The sequence below is a fragment of the Sciurus vulgaris genome (assembly GCF_902686455.1).
Source record: "Sciurus vulgaris genome assembly, chromosome: 5".
Lineage (NCBI taxonomy): Eukaryota > Metazoa > Chordata > Mammalia > Rodentia > Sciuridae > Sciurus > Sciurus vulgaris.
In genome coordinates, this window is record NC_136465.1 from 66,801,675 (window position 1) to 66,822,414 (window position 20,740).

Below are 20,740 nucleotides of genomic sequence, written 5' to 3' on the forward strand. Positions count from 1 at the left end.
AAGTAGAACTAGAAATTAAAAACACAATCCCATTCACAAAATTAAATACTTGGTATAAACTTACCAAAATACGTACATAATCTATATACAGAAAATTACAAAACTCTGATGAAAGAAATCAAAGAACTGAATTAATGGGGAGATAGGCTATGTTCATGGACAGGAAGACTCAAATTTATCAAAATGTCGGTTCTTCCCACCTTGACCAATGATTCAGTGCAACTCCAATCAAAATCCCAGGAGTTATTTTGTTTCTGTCAACAAACTGATTCTAGAGTTTATATGAAAAAGCAAAAGGACAAGGATAGCAAACAAAATATTGAAGAACAAAGTTGGAGGACTGATACTAACTAACTTTAAGACTTCCTATAAAACTATACTAATCAAGACAGTGGTATACTAAAAAGAACAAATAAAAAGATAAGTGCAATTTAAAGAATTTTTAAAAGACAGTGATATTGGCAAAAAAAAAAAATATATATATATATATGGACAAATAGATCAATGGAACAGAATGGAAAATCCAGAAATAGACTTATATAACTATACCTAACTGATCTTTGACAGTAAATACAATGAAGCAAAGACAGTCTTTTCAACAAAAGTTGCCCAAACAAGGTTCCATATGCAAAAGAATGAATCTATGCACAGAACACCCTTCACAAAAAATAACTCAAAATGGGTCATAGACCTACATGTAAAACGTAGAACTATAAACTGAGTATGGTGGCACACACCTGTAATTCCAATGACTCAAGAAGCTAAGGCAGGAGAATCACAAGGTCAAGGTCAGCCTCAGCAGTTTAGTGAGACCCTCAGCGACTTAGTGAGATCCTGTCTCAAAATAAAAATTATAAACCACTGAGGAATGTAGCTCTGTAGTAAAGTACCCCTGGGTTCAACTTCCTGTACAAACAAACAACAGGCCCACCCTGCCCACAGAACTCTAAAACTCTTACAAGATAACAGGAAAAACCTAGATGACCTAGGGTGTGGTGATGATTTACTTTTTAGATATAACACCAAAGGCATGATGCATGAAAGAAATGATGGATAAGTTGTTATTATGGTTTGGATGTGAAGTGTCCCCCAAAAGCTCATGTGTGAGACAATGCAGACCATTCACAAGTGAAATGATTGGGTTATGAGAGCCTTAACCCAATCAGTGAACTAATCCCCTTATGGGGTTAACTGAATGGTAATTGAAGGTAGAGTGTGATTGGAGGAGGTGGGCAGTAGGGGCATGCCTTTGGGGTATATATTTTGTATCTGGTGAGTGGAGTCTCTCCTTCCTGATCTTCATGTCTTGAGCCACTTCCCTCTACCACATTCTTCCCCTATGATGATATGCCTCACCTTGAGCCCTGAGGAATGGAGCCAGCTGTCTATGGACTAAGATCTCTGAAACTATGAGTCCCCAAGTAAACTTTTCCTCCTCTAAAATTGTTCTTGTCAGGTCTTTTCGTCACAGCAGCAGAAAAGCTGACTAAAATAGTTGTTCTTCGTTAAAATAAAAAAACTTCTGTTCTGCAAAAGAGAATGAGAAGACAAGCCATAGACTTGGAGAAATACTTCCAAAGGATGCTTGTGATAAAGGACTATTATTCAAACTCTACCAAGAACTTTTGGAATGGCAATAAGAAAACAGACAACCAATTTTAAAAATAGACTAAAGACCTTCGCAGACAAAGCTTGGCATAGTGGTGCATGTGTGTAGTCCTTACTACAGGGGAGGCTGAGGCAGGAGAATCCCTTGAGCCCAAGAGTTGGAGGCCAGCCTGGGAAACAGGAAGGAAGAAAACAAAAACAAACAAAAAAATATTTCAGACACCTCACCAAAAAGATATACATATGGCAAATATACATGTGAAAAGATGTTCCACATAATATGTCATCAGGGAAATGCAAATTAAAACAACAATTTGATTAGACTGGCCAAAATCCAGAACACTGAAACACCAAATGCTGGTGAGGATGTGGGACAATAGGAACTCTGTTCATTACTGGTGGGAAAGCAAAATAGTATAGCCACTTTGGAAGATAGTTTGGCAGATTCTTACATAAGTAAACATACTCTTAGCATATGGTCCAGCAATTGTATTCTTTGGTAGTCTCCCAAAAGAACTAAAAACTTAGGTCCACACAAAATCCTGCCATGGATATTTATAGAAGTTTTATATATAATTGCCAAAATCAAATTGTCCTTCAGTAGGTGAATGTATAAATAAACTGTGATAATCCAGACAGTGTTACATTATTTAGTGCTAAAAAGAAATGAGCTATTGAGTCATTAAAAGACATGGAGGGATCTTAAATGCATATTACCAAGTGAAAGAAATCAATCTGAAAATGTTACATATTGTATGGTTCAAACTGTTTGATATTCTGAAAAAGGCAAAATTATAAACGCAGTAAAAAGATCAGTGGTTGCCAGGAATTGGGAAGGGAAAGTGGAATGAGTAGGCAGAGCACAAAGGATTTTTAGGGCAGTGAAACTCCTCTACATATCATTATGAGTTTGTCCAAATCCATAGAACATTCAACACCAAGAATGAAATGTAAATATGGAGTTTGTATGATAATAGTAAATCAATGTAGAGTCACCTATTCTAACAAATGTACCATTCTTGAGGGGTGTTGATAATAGGGAAGCTATGCAAATATAGAAGCAAGAGGTCTATGGGAAATCTCTGTACCTTCCTCTCAGTTTTGTTGTGAAGCTAAAACTGCTCTAAAAAAAATTAAGATACAAAAAGGAAGAAAGAAATAAAACCAGAAGATAACACAGTGACCTTATAATGGGCAGGATTTCCAAAACATAAAAGTGATAGAAATCACAACAGAAATGGTTAACAGACACCAAACATGTTAAACTTCTACCACATGAAAAACTTCTACACTTGATCTTAGACAAAAAGTCAAGAAGTGATTAAAAAACTTTTTTAAATTAAAAGGCATGTCACATATATTATATCTTCAACAAAGTAATACATTTAGTACCTATTAAGTATATTTATGATGCCATTTTTCTAAAATAAAACAAAATGCCTTTATATACATGAGGATGATAGAGGAAGGTTAGACATTAAAATGTCAGTGGTTATAGGTTGTAGGCTTAATGATGATGCCTTGTTCTACCATCCGTGTGACCTTAGGCAAGTCAGTTAACCTTTCTGTGCCTCAATTTGCTCATGAATAGAATGAAAATAATAATAGCATGTTCCTGGTAGGGTTGTTATGAGGATGAAATGAGTTAATGTGTTAAAGTGAGTACACATAATAAGCACTCAATGAAATCTAAAGTTTACTATTATTATCCTATGTTTTCTTACTGGTGGTCTCTTGGAGTTTTGATTGTGTTTACCTAGGATGCTAAGGGTTGTACTGAGAACACAGTAACACATGAGGACATTGTCTGCCACTGACAGAATTAAAGGGTATTAGCAACAGAAAAGTAAAATAAGATCAGACAAATCAAAGATTAAAGGCAGCACTTATATCCATATTATATCAAGCCAAAGAGATATAGATAGATGGTCCCCGGCTTACAATGGCTCTGCTTGTGATTTCTGGTTTTTTTTTTCTTTGTTGTTGTTGTTTTTCAGTGTTGGGGCTCAAACCCAGGGCCTCATACATGCTAGGCAAGCACTCTACCACAGAATCCCTAACAATTCACATTAAGAAATACTACAGAAGTGCTGGTCTTGGTGGCACAAGCCTATAATCCCAGCAGCTTGGGAACCTGAGGCAGGAGGATCCTAAGTTCAAGGTCTGCCTCAACTTAGGCAGGCCCTAAGCAACTCAGTGAGACCCTGTCTCTAAATAAAATACACAAAATGGCTAGGGATGTAGCTCAGTGGTTAACTGCCCTGGGTTCATTCCAAAATTAATTAAATTTTTTAAAAAAGAATTGCTCCAGGAGCTTATATTCAAAGAAGGCCTAGGGCTAGGGTTGTGGCTCAGTGGTAGAGTGCTTACCTAGCACATATGAGACACTGGGTTAAATCCTCAGTACCACATAAAAATAAATAAATAACATAAAGGTATTGTGTCCATCTACAACTAAAAATATTTTAAAAGAGAAAAAAAAGGCCTAATTCTGAAGGTATGGAGGGATTGGGATGTCGCTGGTTTTGGATGCATGTTGGACTATTAGAGCCAGAGAGCCCACAGGCCTTTGCATTGCTAACCCCTCTAGTATAATGTTGCCTGTTCTAGTATGAAGGACTTCTATGATCCCCAGTAGGATTTTTCTTGGTAACTCTGGACTCATTTGTGACGTGGAAGTTCCCCTCCAGAGACAAATTAATCTTTCATATATAAACACATTTCACAAGCATCTGCAGATAAGTTTCCTGTCAAGAAATGAGCTCATTAATGGATGGGGAGATAAAGAGCTGCTCACAAACAGAATCTACACGCTGACGCTGTGTGTGAGCCCATAGCTGTGATTTCATGTGCATGTAGATATGTACAGATGGTACTTTGCCAATGACCTATTTCTAGTATGCTCAGGGATGTTTTCAAAGTTGGCTATATCTCAGGTGTTTTCACTTGTTATCCCCTGGGCATCAGGGGGCAACTGCCAGAACCTACATTTACCAGGTAACTGTCCATCACTCCATTTTTGCACACATGCCTCCACCCCCTTCCTGCTCTTCCTCTACTCAGAGAGAGGAAGTTGGCAGTGGATTCTACAGAGTCCTGGAGATGGTTGCCCAAGCTTGTCCACATTACCAGAAGGGGCCATGCCAAGGGCTGAATGGTGTGGAGCTGGCCACAGGCCACCTTCAAAGCAGCAGCTCATCCTTGACTCAGTCTGAGTTTGTGAGAAATGAAGCTTAAGGGAGTGATATATTTAAATCATGATCATCAATTGATTCTGAATCTCTAATCAGAGTCATTGGGGGTACTCCTAATATCCACCAAACTGTTCATTGCAATTATCTATGCATGACAGAATTAAGAGAATTTTTGTTGTTTTTAGTGAGATGCAAGTCTCACTATGTGGCCCAGGTTGGCCTCAAACTCCTGTGCCCAAATGGTTCTCTTGCCTCAACCTCCCTAGTAGTTGGGACTATAGGTGTGTCCATCATGCCTATCTCAAGGGAAATTTTAAATCATTTTAAATACATATTTCCACAATGATTGTTTGGACAAGAATGTATTCCTTTTATAAGCAGAAAAAAGAAATATTAAAATAAATTAGTAATATATATAGATATAGATTTTTTTTTTTATACCAGGAATTGAAGCTAGAGGTGCTTAACCACTGAGTCACATCCCCAGCCCTTTTTTGTATTTTATTTAGAGACAGGGTCTCACTGAGTTCCTTAGGGCCTTGCTAAGTTGCTGAGCCTGAGTTTGAAATTCAGCCTCCAGAGCTGCTGAGATTATAGGCGTGCACCATAGCCCTCAACAAGATACAATTTCAAAAAGTATTTCCTCCTTAGTTAATTTGCCAATTGATCTAAAAAAACTTTAAAAATATGCTTTTCATTTGAAGCAGTAGTTACACTTTAGAAGTTTGTCTTAGGAAAACAATCAGAAATGTGTACAAAGATTTATCTTAGGTGCAGTGGCACACATGGGTAATCCCAATGACTTGGGAGGCTGAGGCAAGAAGATTGGAAGTTCAAGGCCAGTCTGGGCAACTCACAAAGACCCTGTCTCAAAAGAAAAAATAAAAGGGACTGGAGATGTAACTCAGTGGTAAAGTGTCTCCTGGGTTCAATCCCCACTACCACAAAGAAAAAGAAAGTTCATTATGAAAATATTTATAATAGTGAAAACTGGTCATAACCAACAATAGGGGATTGGTTAAATAAATTATGGTGTATGGTGTACCAGGCAATGGAATATTGCCCAGTTAATTTTAAAATTTTTTCATGTTTTTCATTTTTTCTTTGTCTCTTTCTCTTTTTTAAAAAAATAAAAAACTTTTATATTTTGGGTGCTGGGGATAGAACCTAGGACCTTGTGAATGCTAAGCACACATTGTACCCTGAACTATGCCTCCAGCCTGCCTAGTTATTATACATGATATAAGATTAATGACATGGGTGTTGTCCAAATAACTTCATTAGGACACCAAATGTGTGTACTTTATGATGTTGTGTACATGAAACAAAAAAGAATAAACATAAAAATATTCACTGTAGTTACTTCTGAGGAGTCAGATTATAGATTACTTTGATTTTTGTGGGATTTCTTTTCCTGAAATTTTCAAAGATTCTATGCTAGGCACGATGGTACATGTCTGTAATCCCAGCAGCTTCAGAGGCTGAGACAGGAGAATCGCAAGTTCAAAGCCAGCCTCAGCAAGGTGCTAAGCAACTCAGTGAGATCCTGTCTCTAAATAAAAATACAAGACAGGGCTGGGGATGTGGTTCAGTGGTTGAGTGCCCCTGAGTTCAATCCCCAGCACCTAAACACAAAAAAATCAAAGATTCTATTTATGATAAACATGTATTATACAAAGCATTGAGTTCACATTGTGCTGGGTTATACTTTACATTATGATCTCTGACTTTTACAATATCCTGCAAGTTGGGGATTATTATCCCCATTTACAGAAAAATAAATGGCTCAGACTTGTAAAGATTTCACAGCATGGCAAATCTTTGGGATTTGAATCTGCCAGGTTACGGGAATCAGTACTACTGTAGTCAAGAAGTGTGGAGACACTTCCATCCCTATCACTGGGGTTTGACCCTCCGCCTCTCTTCAGCTCAGTCAAACCTGCACCTCAGTGTGTGTCTGAGGGATCTCACATTCCCCTATGAATTACTAACATTGCCCATTTCTGGGCACAGAAGCAGCCCTCCATTAATGATCCTCTAACATCAATATTTATACACCCCAGGCATCAGCCACACCTCCTTCTGCCCACCTAGCAGGGCCCTGATGTTCTTTCCTTCCCTGACTGGTTTCTGAGTCTTGGGGAATGTGCCCAGAAGCAAATTGGCACTGATATTCACATTAACTCCTTTATTTCCTCCAACCTCCTGAGCAACTGGGGGGTCTTGGCTGTTACCAAGCTTCAATGCCTTAGGTCTGAATTCCTCAAACTGAGTCTTGGGAGGTCCTTGGAGCTAGGTCCTTCTGAGAGACATGCAGTGGAGGTGATGGGAAAAGGTGATCAAGGTTATGAGAGAAATGGAGCTAGAAGCTTTAACAAAATGGCAGAGAAATGGTTTAAAATTAGACTGACAAGGCAGGTGGCAGAATTGTTGACATTTTTCTTTTCCCATTTGTTAGGCTTGTTTGAATATTTAAATAATTTTTAAAAATCAAGCTTGAATTCTCAAAGGGTAGAAAAGATATGTAGAAATTTATCTGAATCCTTCTATAGTTAAAACATCCCCAAAGCCAGGCATGGTGGCGCATCCCTGTAATCTCAGTGGCTCGGGAGGAGGCTGAGACAGGAGGATCACAAGTTCAAAGCCAGCCTCAGCAAAAGTGAGGTGCTAAGCAACTCAGTGAGACCCTGTCTCTAAATAAAATACACAATAGTACTGGGGATGTGGCTCAGAGATTGAGTGCCACTGAGTTCAATCCCTGATACCCCTGCCTCCTTGCCCCCCAAAAAATCCCCAATCCCTCTGGTAGGGAGATCCCTGTCCTTTGACCTAAACACTTGTTAATTTAGCTCATCAGTGAACTGGATTTGCATCTCACTTGGAATGCATTCCCAGGCTTGCAAATAGGTAGGTACTTTTTGTATTATTTACTACCAATAAAAGATGTCTTTTAAAAGGTAACTTTAGGCTGGGTGCAGTGGCACACACCTGTAATCCTAGTGACTCCAGAGGCTGAGGCAGGAGGATCGAAAGTTCAAGACCAGCTTCAGCTAAGCAACTGAGCAAGACGCTGTCTCAGGATAAAAAATAAAATGGGCTGGGGATGTGGTTCGATGATAAAGTGCACCTGGGTTCAATTTCCAGTACAAAATTTTTTTTAAAAATTAACTTTAGCTGGGTGTGGTAGTACATGCCTGTAATCCCAGCTATCTGAGAGGCAAGAGGATCACACATTCAAGTTCAGCTTCAGCAACTTGGTGAGACCCCGTCTCAAAATAAAAAGTTTTGATGATATAACTCAATGGTAAAGTACTCCTGGGTTCAATCCCCGATGTATGTCCTTCAAATAAAATAAAAATTAACTTTTAAAAATTAAAATAATCATTTCTATGGAAACAAGAAGGCAAAATCAAATTCAGCTTTTTAACCTGTCTTACTCGATAAACTTTTTTTTTTTTATCCAGTACTGGGGATTGAGCCCAGGGTCTCATACTTGCTAGGCAAGCACTCTGGCCTGAACTACACCCCCAGCCCAATAAACATCATTTTAAGTTCTTAACATCCCCTAATGAAGCCAGTGGCAATCTCTTAACTAAACAACCATTCAATTAAGAATGTGTCATTGCAGATGCAATCTTACATGGTGATGATGGAGAAGCATGGTGGTTAAGATATGCTGGAGGCTTCCAATTCAAAGGTGTTGACACTGGAGAGCTACAGTTAGGCACTGACTCCAGGGATCCAACATAGTGACTTTATTGAGCTCTAAGTCCCACATTTGAAGGTGCAATTCAGTGGTTTTTAGTATGTTCACAGAATTGTGCAACCACACCATAATTTTAGAACATTTTTGTCACCCCCAAGAGGAACCCTGTACTTACCCTTCTTCACTCTGCCTCATCCTGGGCAGGTAATCTACTTTTTGTCTGTATAGATTTCTCTATTCTGGACATTTCATATCAATGGGATCATAGATGAGATCCTTCATGACTTTCATGTATCATGTTTTCAACATTCTTCCATGATATAGCATGTACCAATGCTTCATTTCTTTTTTATCATTGAATAAATATTCCATTGTATGACTATGCCACATATTCTTCAGCTGATGGAGATTTGAGTTCGTCCTACTTTTTGGCTGTTATGAACAATGTTTTTATGAGCATTCATTCATCGGGCAAATTAATACTTGGAAGGGGCACTGGTTAACTGAGGAACTGTCAGATTGTTTTTCAAAGACACTGCACAACTTTCTTTCTTACCAGTAATATGTGAAGTTTAAATTTCTCCATGTACTTACCAACACTTGTTATTATCTTATATACATAAATAGCATCCCAGGGAGAGGTTTTTTTTGCAGGGGTGGGTTACGAGGGATTGAACTCAGGGGCACTCAACCACTAAGCCACATCCCCAGTCCTATTTTGTATTTTATTTAGAGACAGAGTCTCACTGAGTTGCTTAGCACATTTTGCTGAGGCTGGCTTTGAACTCGTGATCCTCCTGCCTCAGCCTCCTGAGGTGCTGGGATTATAGGGATGTGCCACCTCGCCTGCTGGCTACTTTGAATATCTTTTCACGTGCTTGTTGGCCATTTATATATCTCCTTTGGAAGATTGTCTATTCAGTATCTTTGTCCATTTTCACATTAGGTTGTCTTCTTATCATAGAATTGTAACAATGCTTTGTATATTTTGGATACAAGTCCCTTATTAGATACATAATTTATATACATTTTCTCTCATGTGTGTTCTCTTTTTTCTTCCTTTTCCACTTTCCTTCCAGCCCCCACTTTTTTTGTTGTTGGGGGATTGAACTCAGGGCCTTATGCATGCTAGGCAAGTGCTCTACCACTGAGTTATACCCCCAGACCCTCTTTTTAATTTTTTGGTACCAGGATTGAACCTAGGGGAACTTTACCACTGAGCTACAATTCCAGTCCTTTTTATTTATTTATTTATTTTTATTTTGAGAAATGGTCTTGCTAAATTGTAGAGGCTGACCTCAAACTTGAGAGCTTCCTGAGTTGTTGGGATAACATATGTGCAAAGCAATTTTTAAAAGTATAAATTGTGCTGGGCATGGTGGCACACGTAGGAGGATCACAAGTTCCAGTCCAGACTCAGCAACTTAGTGAGGCCCTAAGCAACTTAGTGAGACCCTGTCTCAAAAATAAAAAGGGATGGAGATGTGGCTCAGTGGTCAAGCTTCTGGGTTCAATCCTTGGCACACACACACACACACAAAATGTATGAATTGCAAGAACAAAGAGATTTGGAACGGAAACAAGTCAAACAAGGGAAGTAAATAACTTGGCCAAGCAAGAAGCTGCAACCTGAGGCCTATAGAAAGGAATCAAAGGGAATTCAGGAAAGCACTGAATGGGGAGGGACAGGGTACCAAAGAAAGCAGGAATTGAGGTAGTGAGCTGAAAAGGGGGATGGGCTTACAAAGCAGTTCAGCCCTCCAGGTTTCCTACACCATTCTCAGAGCCTAGCGATAGCTTCTCCCCAAGGCAAAAGACCTTATTTCTTAGCTCAGGGCTCTTATAATGTGCTTTATGAACTGGTTTGGACCCATAAACTGTCATTCACCCCAAGAAGAGAAGTATAGAAAGCAAGAATAAATACATAGGATTTTTACATAAATGTGGCATTGCCTCAGCGTTCCAGTGTGTGATCAGGGGATTCTTCTCGCTGGACAAGGTCTAGCCAGTTTGGGTGTCTGGACTTAGACAGTGAGGCTTATGCAGTGTGAGATGTCATGCACAGTACGACCATGTATAAGGGTCCCTGACAGGTTGGGAATTTTAAAAAGCTGGTCCTTCACCACAGATAGTTTGAAAAGTGCTGTGTTGGAGGCCAACAGGCACCAGTGTGTGTTTAGTTGGAAGCCCCTGGCTCAAAATCTGCATTCCGAATAGTGGCATACCACCTCCCACTCTCATTCCAGAAAAATGGCAGCCAGGCTTCCACCCTCCTCTGGCACACATCCCCAGTCAGGAGTCTAGAAGATTCTGATCAGAAAAGACTAAGTGGCCTAGAGAGATGACATTTAAACATGGATATTTGGAGTTCCCTCAGCAAAAAGTTGGCTTGGCTCCTCCATACAACTCCACAGTGAAGTTCCCCAATGGACAAGTCCCATCCAAGCACATAAAACTTTAAAAAAAAAATTTTTTTTGATGGCATTTGCAGGCAAATGGGTGGAACTAGGGAAGATCATGCTAAGTGAAATAAACCAATCCCAAATAAACAGAGGTGGAATGTTTTCTCTGATAAGCAGATGTTGATCCATGGTGGGGGGTGGGAAGGGAAGAATGAAGGAATTTTGGATTATACAGAGGGAGGGGTAGGGCGCATGGGAATAGGAAGGACAGTAGATACAGACATTATTAACCTATATACATGTATGAAAAATATTTTTTTAAAAAATATTTATCACTGTCAAAGAAAGTTAATTAAAAAATAAATAAAAGTTAAAAATTTTTTGAACAGGTTTTATATTAATATGATTCAGAACTCAGAAGATTCAATAGGTACAATGAAGAGATCTACACTCCTTCTTAACTGTCCTTCGTGACTTAGTTCCCCTCCAGTAGATTTTTTTTGTGCCTCACTCCTTTTCTTTTCTTTTTTTTTTTTTTTTTTGGTACCAGGGATTGAACCCCAGGGTGCTTAACCACTGAGCCACATCCCCACCTCTTTTTTATATTTTATTAGAGACAGTGTATCATGAGATGCTTTGGGTCTCCCTAAATTGCTGAGGATGGGTTTGATCCTCCTGCCTCAACCTCCCAAGTCTGGGATTACAGGTACACTCCATCATGCCGGCTCCTGCCTCACTCTTTAATATACATAGCAATCCTATATGAAAGACCAAAATAAAGAAATAAGAGGGAAGAGAGAATTCAGGGAACAAAAGTTCCAATAAGAATAATAATAAAAAAAAAAATCCCAAGGAGAGAAAAATTATTACATCAATAAAATAAAAATAGTATCCTATTTTTAAAAGGAATATTCATGCTGGGCACAGTGGTGCACATCTGTAATACCAGTGACTCAAGAGGTTCAGGCAGGAGGATCACAAATTCCAGGCCAGCCTCAGCAACTTAACAAGGACCTAAGCAACTTACTGAGACCCTGTCTCAAAATAAAAAATAAAAAGTGCTGGAATGTGGCTCAGTGGTTAAATGCCCTTGGGTTCAATCCCTGGTACAAAACATATATATATTATACACACACACACACAAATGTACATATACATACATATGTGTACATATATGCACATATATACATATATATACAAATTCAAAACCCACCTTGAAAAGTTACAAACAAGTTTATAAAATCACAGGAAGTAAAATAAAGAGAAAAAAAGGTGGAAAATTAGATATAAAAAACAGAATTAAGAATTCTGATCAGGAGATCTGACATCTGAATAACAGGCTCCAGATAGATTGAACAGAGAAAAGAGAGGGGGGAAAATTCTTAAATAAATAGTTCAGAATTATTTTTTCTAGAACAGAGGTTTTCTAGAACAGAGGTTTGTTAGTTTTACATTGCTGTTACTGAAATACCTGATAGGAACAACTCAGAGTAGGAAAAGTTTATTTTGGCTCATGGTTTCAGAGGTCTCAGTCTGTAGACAGAGGACTCCATGATTCTGGGGCCAAGGCAAGGCAAACATCATGGTAGAAGGATGTGGTGGAAGAAATCTGCTCACCTCATGTGGGTTAGGAAGGAGAGAGAGAGAGAGAGAGAGAGAGAGAGAGAGAGAGAGAGAGAGAGAGAGAGAGAGAGAGAGATGGACTACAGGGAAAACCTTCTAGGACATACTTCAGTGACTCACCTCCTCCAGCCATGCCCTACCTACCTACAGTTACCATCCAATTAGTCCATTCAAACCAGGATGGACTGATTAGGTTATAGTTTTCGAAATCTAATAATTTCACCTCTTAATATTCCTGCATTAACACAGAAGTTTGGATGGGAGATACCTCATACCCAAACCATAACAAGAGGATATAAATTTCCAGATTGAAAGGGTTTTTCAAGTATATGAATGAGAAAAGATGTGCCCATCTCAAAGTACAGCATGGTGAACTCTCAGAACTTGAAGTCAGACAAGAATCTACAAGCTTTCAGACATGAGAATAGAAAATTGAGTGGCATTGGTTGTAATAAATATTCAGCCACACACTCAAGCGGTATAAATATGATATCAGTTATGTTAGTACTCACTGTCCTTTCTTTGTTCACTTTCATAGAGAATTACCAGAAGAGCTGCACCACTGAAACTAGAAAGTAAACCAAGAACGAGGCAGAAATGCAATTCCCAGTTCTGTGGATAGAGATGCCTTGGCACTAAGCAGAACAGAGGGGAAAGGAAAAAAGGAAAGTGGGAAGGGAAGGGGAACACCACACTGAATTAAGTGCATGGAGAGAGAAGACTATAGACCAAAACAGGCATTGAAATCCCTGCCTCCACTTCCTGAGGCCCAGCTGCAATCCTGTCCTTCAGCTTTACGAGACACCCATCTCCTTGTAATAAACTCCTTGCTTAACTGGTTCACAGTGGATCTCAGTCACTGCAACCAAGATTCCTCCCGATACCTTTGCTACTCAGGCAATTAGCAGACTCAGCATTAGAGCTTGTTAGAAATGCCACATCTCAGGCCTCAGACATACTCAACCAGAATCTGCAGTTTTGTTTTGCTTTGTTTTGCTTTTGGTATGCTAGGGACCAAAACCAGTGCCTTGCACAAGTTAGGCAAATGCTCTACTGCTGAGCTACATCCCCAGTCCCCAGAATTTGCACGTTAACAAGATTCCAGGGGGCTTGCATGCACGTTCTCATTTATCTACCCTGCAAGGGAGGGAACAATGTGTATTAGAGATAACAGTAAAATACTAACCACTTAGTAGGGACTTTGTAAGGTATTCATATGATGATGATGATGGTGATGATGATGTCAATTATCAGGATGATTGAACTTGAATTACTTTGGAACTACAGTTCAGGAAGAGTTCCTAGGACCATAGTAAATGATAGCCCTGCACCAAATTGTAAAAACAAGCACAAAAGCAAAACGGCAGAAAGCACGTTTATATCATATTTCTATCAGTCTGCTCCAGGAACCTGTCAGGTTAGTCAGCCCAGGTGTCAACATGGAAACCATTAAGAAAAGCCACCTCTCAGGTGTGGCAATTGGCTGTGAGTGACTGACTGACAGTCAGCATCCGGGATGACGCCTGGCTGGGGGAATGCTGAGCTAATGCTACCCTTCTCAGCAGAGCAAGCATTCTGCCCCTGCACTCAGGAAGTAGGTCAAGAGGAAATATCCTGAGTTAGCAGCTCCTAATTGCTTTTTCAGGCAGAAACCTGTGGCCCATAGGACTGGGGGTGGAAGAGGAAAGGGAATGAGAAGAGGTTAGGGGGCCCACTGCGGGGGTGGGGATAGGAAATCACATCCCCATTCTTGGCAGGAACAAGGTTGCCTCTCACCATAGCTTTCCTGGCTCCAGTCCTTTGGCATCCAGCCACCTTCTTTGTGCTAGGGGTTCCATTGACTTTCCAATGCTGAACAAATTTGAATGGAAGCTGTGATTGTAAAGGTTTTAAAGGAAAGAGGAAATGTGCTTGTGCATAGTTGGTGTACCATCTCAGCCTTCAGTGTCCTGTGACTGAAGGATGAATAGTCAAGGTTTTGCTCTTCCTAGCAATTATTGGTTGTTCCCTTCTAATTGTCCACAAGTTGCATGGTTCTGTACCCAACTCTTAGAAGTTTTTACCAAAAAGAGAATATATCTCAGCCTTCCCAAACCTTACATGACAGAGTCTCCAGTCCATTAAACCATCTCTAGGAGTCAGGCACAGTGGTACGTAACTGTAATCCCAGTGTTTTAGTCAGCTTTTTTGTTGCTATGACGAAAAAACCTGAGAAGAACAACTTAAGGGAGGAAAAATTTATTTGAGGCTCATGGTTTCAGAGGTCTCAGTTTATAGTTGGCCAACTCCATTGCTCTGGGCCCAAGATGGGGAAGAACATCATGGTAGAAGGGTGTGGCTGAGGAAAGCAGCTCAGGACATGACAATCAGGAAGCAGAGAGAGATAGCTTCACTCAAGAAGGGCAGAATATAAGCCCCAAAGGCACACCTTCAGTAAAGTGGACCAAGTGATTTCAGGGTTGTTTTGGTTTGTTGTTTTTGCCATGCTATGCAAGTGTTCTACTACTAAGCTGCACACCCCCAGTCCCTGTTGTTGTTATTTTGGTACCAGGAATCAAACTAGGGGTGCTCAACCACTGAGCCACATCTCCAGTCCTTTTTATATTTTTCTTAGAGGCATGGCCTCCCTGAGTTGCTTAGGGTCTCACTAAGTTGCTGAGGCTGGCTTTGAACTCGAGATCCTTGTTGCCTTGGCCTTCTGAGTCACTGGGATTACGGGTGTGCACCACTGCAAATGGCTCCTTTTTTTCATTTTTAATTTTTAATTGAACCTGACAACACTCACTGAAGAGTTACTGCATGTACAGATGCTATACCTGGTGCCAAGGGGCCGCAGAGATGAATCCAAGGCAGACTTGGCTTTTGCAAGGCTCATAGTCCAATTCTCTTTTCCATTTTGTGACTCCTTTTGAGTTAAGCAAGTTATTATTAACCCTTTATTTAAAAATTGAGGAAATGATGTGTAAATATGGAAGTTCACACAGTTCAGTCGAAGCCAAAGGGTGACCCCAAGTCGACTTCTAACCCTAGGACTCTTCCTGTTCTTCACATTCTTCCCTCATTTTGACATCACTGTGACGAAAAGCTACAAAGTCCACTTTGAGTTTCTAACATCCCACAATCATTTTTGTACCATGTTTCTGCCTTCCCTGTCCTGAGAAGTGAAAATACACCACAGCACTTGTCACCCCAAATCACAAAGAATCAATGCTGTTAAGTGAGTGAAAATCAGCCAATCTGGAAGTCTTACTCTATTTTTATTTGCATTTATGGGAATGGAACCCAGGACCTCACACGTGCTAGGCAAGCATTCTACCATTCAGCTACATCCCAGCCCCAAGCCCTATTTTTTTTTTTTTTTTAATCCAAAGCCCAGCCTGGTACATGAGCCAAGACAGCTACCATATACATCATGAGTCATTATCCCATCTGCTGACTCAGAACTGAAGCCTCTTGCCCCACCAAGTAATTACTGGTGAACAGGAAGTCCTTAGTTAAAGATAAAGTCAATCTTCTGGCTGAGAGGAAGGGGTCAGTGGGCACAGCCTTCTGCTGGACACCCCTTCTACCTCCCTGGGCTCCACCAAAGCAGCCAGCCCTGTCCCCTGCATACAGTGTGTACTCAACCCAGCATTAGTGGTGGATCAGCTGCTGTGTCCAGCGCAGCTTCAGGATGGGGTTGTTAGGCAGATATATAGCATATGGGTTTGCAGTCTGAAGGAAATGACTTCACCCCTCTTTTGTAGAACTTGGCTATGACTTGGAGAACCACAGCACTGAAAGTCTTTTCTTTAAAGAAAACTGTGCTATCAAATTCACCTCTGCAATCTGTCCCAAGAACTTCCTTTTCTGTGCCCTAAGTTAGGCTTAAGGAAGAGGCACAATATCCCCATGACTTCCTTGAAATGGTGTAAGAGTGGAAAAAGATTTTAGAAATCATTGAATCTAAACAAATCCTAGTCACACTTTCTGAAGCATTTTCTTGTAGATATTTTCCCCATGCCCATTATATCTCTTCTTTGGTAACAATCTGCTCCCAAAGCTAGAATCAGAGGAGACCAAAACTTCTGTGAATTTTTAAGGAAGTAAGGACACTAGTGATCTCTGTGATTTCTGTAGGAGGTTACTCCCAATATCTATTTGCCCTTCTTCTTTTTTTTTTTTTTTTTTTTTTTTTGGTACCAAGGATTGAACTCAGGGGCACTTAACCACTGAGCCACATCCCAAGTCCCTTTTTATTTTTTATTTTGAGACAGGGTCTCACTAAGTTGCTGAGGTTGGCTTTGAACTTGTGATCCTCCTGTTTCATCCTCCCGGGTCACTGGGATTACAGGTGTACACCACTACACGTGGCTCTATTTGACCTTCTTACAGGATAATGAAATTTTTGACTGACTGCATGACTGCCTGGCTAAAATCAACCCTTCCTAATTTCTCTTGCTTGACAGCCATATGACCATGGTCTGGTTAATAAGAACTTAGCGGGAACAACTGTTCTCTTAAAAGGCCTTCACTATCCCTTCCTTTCCTCTTTCCCCAACTAAAAGGAGGATTTTGTGGCATGCTGTCTTCAACTGTGTATATAGGGCAGATGTTCTAAGAGCAGAGCAAGAGGTGAGAAGGAGAACAGGTCCCTCCCACTGTGGAGCCACCATATCATCCCCCGACTGTTTGACCTCAGGAGAGGAATGAACTTCCATCTTGTCTAAGCCATTATCCTTTGGGGTCTTGTTATTGCAGTCAGATTTTTATCCCAAGACAGCATGCTTTGAAGTGTCACAACCATCACAACCTCCCTTTATCTGAAGTTCCCCTAGCTCCACTCACCTAGGAGGCAGCCTAGCAATGTTGTATTTGGTCTATGCACGCCTGGCTATGGCTGAGTAGACTAGGGGTAGGTGTTTCCTCTAAGCAGGACCCATGAAATTCTCCCTCCCATGAATTTGGAAATGAGATTCACTCTGCTATTCAATCTCCATTGAAAACATGAGCCAAGACACACAGAGAAAAGCCAAAATGAGAGGTCAGAGGACTCTGCAGCCCACTCTGGGCACACTGGATCCTTTTCATTCTTGCAATGAAGAAGGATCTGAGGTGAACAACATGGACTAATAGATTGATCACCTAGTTGACTGGTTGTTGGGTGAATAGATCAATGGATTTTCTGAGGGATGTCAAGCAGAACTTGTGGAATTATAGAATCAGGGGCTGATGAGACAAGTGGCATCAGGCAAAGTGTGCCCAGAGAGATTTAGTGACATACCCAAGCCATGCAGTTCAGCAGCAGAATCTGGACTAGATCCTAGGCCCACTCTTCCTCCCCTGCCATCCCTGCTGATTTGAAGAAGACTCTTAAGTGTCCAGGAGGAGCTCCCACATGCTAATGAGCAAACTCCGGATAACAGGTATGTCAAATCTGTCATTTCTGTAGCTCCTAGGAAAAATGAAAACTTACCCTTTTACTGAAACTTTCTAATCCCAAATCTCACCACATAGCTTAAAGAATAAATTGTTGCCAGGCGAGGTGGTGCACCCCTATAATCCCAGTGACTCGGGAGGCCGAAGCAGGAGGATGGCAAACTCAAAGCCAGCCTCAGCAACTTAGTGAGGCACTGTCTCTAAATAAAATATTAAAAATGGCTGGGGATGTGGCTCAGTGGTTAAGCACCCCTGGGTTCAGTACCAAAAGAATTCTTTTCTTCTTTCGAAAGAAGAACATCTATCTATACCTCCACCATGGACCAGGCATTGTGGATGGCACTTTTCGGGTGCTATTTCATTTAAAGTGTACAAGAGACCTTTCCCAGGGTAGGAATATGAGATTGAGAAAGGCTAAGTGACTTGCCCAAGACACACATCTAGTAAGAATGGCACTAGGGAGGAACCCAGATACTGGTCTAGCTGGAATCTCAATGTATTCTTTTTTGAGAGGGTTTGGGGACTAAACCCAGGGACACTCTACAACTGAGCTATATCCCCAGTCATTCTTATTTTTTTATTTTGAGACAGTGTCTCACTAAGTTTCTCAGGCTGGCCTTGAACTTGGGATGCTCCTGCCTCAGCCTCCTGAATAGCTGGGATTATAGGCATGTATCACTTAGTTGGCCCCTAGCTAACCCAATGTCTTTTACACACCATGCTGCTTCCTGAAGATCCATCCCTGTTGATCACTTTTGCCTTTACTTTCTAGCATTCTCCATGAGCATTTGCTCATTAAGCCTTGATTAGGTTACCAGTGCTGGGCCTAAGATCCAGGGGGCATCACAAGAGAGGAGTGGTATGCTTGGTGGCACCCATGGGAGTCTCAGCAGATGGCACTCTTCCCTCACAGTCCTGCCCTCTTACTGCCTCCTGTCTGGGGCTTGGCCCCCTCACCCCACGTGTTTCCTTTTTGCCTCTGACCACATCTACCTCCTTTTTCCCTATACGTTCTTCAGGGCCTGTGACCTAACATGATCATTCCTTCCTCTGATATTCAACAAAGGACGGCTTACTTATTCCTCCTGGGTGCTACCTTGTCTACAGAGTTATCTGGTTAGCTCATTTTTTTCTCTTCGGAGAAGAAAACAAAGGCCTCATACCTCAGGGCTCAACCTGTCTGTTTTTGGAGCTGTGTTTGCAGCAAGAGCTGAGTGTCTAGTTCAGATTCCCAGAGGCCTAAGGGCAGGACTATGTCTTCACACGCCGGGTGGCGTGCACTGTCAGCGCTCTATGAAAAACAAATATCTGTCATGCAAAGACAAGGAAGCTGCCCACTTGGGGAGGCTCCTGTCCTAAGCTCAAAAGATGTAGTCTTGAGGTCTTGACCTCTTCCATTTAGCACACAAGCTCATGTCCCTAATATCACCCACAGAGACCATGCAGGAACCCCAGGAAGATTCTCTCTGATGCTTCAGGGGAGAGTGGTTTGTGTGAATGTGTAAAGGTGTAGGGTGGAAGAGGACCCTCTCCGAATTCATTTTCTCTACTTATAGAACTAATCTATAGTTACATTTCACTTTCAAAAAATGAGTGATTCTCAAGGAGAGTTATAGGCCCCATAAGGAAGGTACATCAGAATCTTAGAGATCCAGATGATAAATGAAAACATATTGTATTTACCATAAGGAACATGATTTTTAAAAAGGCCTGACTCAAGGTATTGTGTCCCAGGCCTGTAATCCCAGCTGCTAAGGAAGCTAAGGAAGGAAGATGTCAAGTTCAAGGCCAGCCTGGAAACTTAGCAAGACCCTGTCTCAAAATAAAATAGAAAAAGGACTGGGGATGTAGCTCAGTGGTGGAGTGTGCCCCTGGGTTCAATCCCCAGTACCAAAAATAAAATAAAAAAAAAAAAGCAAAACTGACTTGGTCTCGTGAAGGTGGTACTTCTTCCCATTCTTTTCTCTACTTAAAGAACCTACTTACCCTTCAAAGACCATCTCAATGTCCTAAGGCCTTGAGAAGCCTTCCTCAGCTCCTAAACTTGCTAAATTTGTCCCTCTTCCTCAGTTCTCCCAAAGCATTTGATTCATTCCTCTAGCAGAGCATGCACAATGGGGTATTACAGAGGGCTACAGGTGAGATTGTTACCCTATGGGCAGCATGCTCCCAAAGCATGTGTCTCACACAACTTCACAAACACATTTCAGAGTCTTCTGACAGGCAAGAGAAGAACACTGCTGATTGGCAGAGAGCAGTGCTGGTGTAGGGAGCATGTGAGAAGAAAGGACCGAAGAGTCATAAATGTGAAAGAGAGAATATATGTCACAGGGATTTGATCTAGTGTTGGAGAACTACAGAAAGGAGTACTTTTAATGAGCCAGAGGTAAATTGGTTAGAAAAAACTAATGAGAATTTGCTGGGGTAGAAGAAATTCTAAGGAAAGTTAAGGACTGGTTAATGGAAATTTCTATCTGAAAAGTGGAATGGGGTTGTCATTCCAAATGATGGCCCCCACTATGTTTTGAAATAGGAAGACCTGAGAAGCAAGCTTAAACTTCTCCAGTGATGCAAGCTAGGGGAGAAGAGACAGAAGCAAAAGCATTGGTAATACCCTGATCACTGGGATTAGCTGTGTCAGGCTGTACTGAGTAAGTGGATTGTGTACCTATCATTTGCTACTCCCTCTATGGCTTATACCTCCTGTTTTCTTATGTTCTGCTGATGAACTATGGACTGCAAATAAGCAAAGGAACATGTATAAGTTCAGGAGCTTGGTCTGGGGAGGA

The 20,740-nt window shown here is 40.9% G+C and overlaps 1 protein-coding gene across 3 annotated transcripts in view; it reads right to left on the reverse strand.

Annotated features, from left to right (window-relative positions):
• The window catches only part of NINJ2 (ninjurin 2), a 100,320-nt gene that overhangs the window by 40,212 nt on the left and 39,368 nt on the right, over nucleotides 1-20,740 (reverse strand). The window contains exon 1 of one of the 3 annotated variants that reach the window (XM_079140350.1): nucleotides 738-759. The exons of the other annotated variants lie outside the window; for them this stretch is intronic. The gene's annotated coding sequence lies outside the window, so the exon portion shown is untranslated. Of the gene's footprint in view, nucleotides 1-737; nucleotides 760-20,740 lie in introns of those variants that run through there. 3 annotated transcript variants of the gene reach the window in all.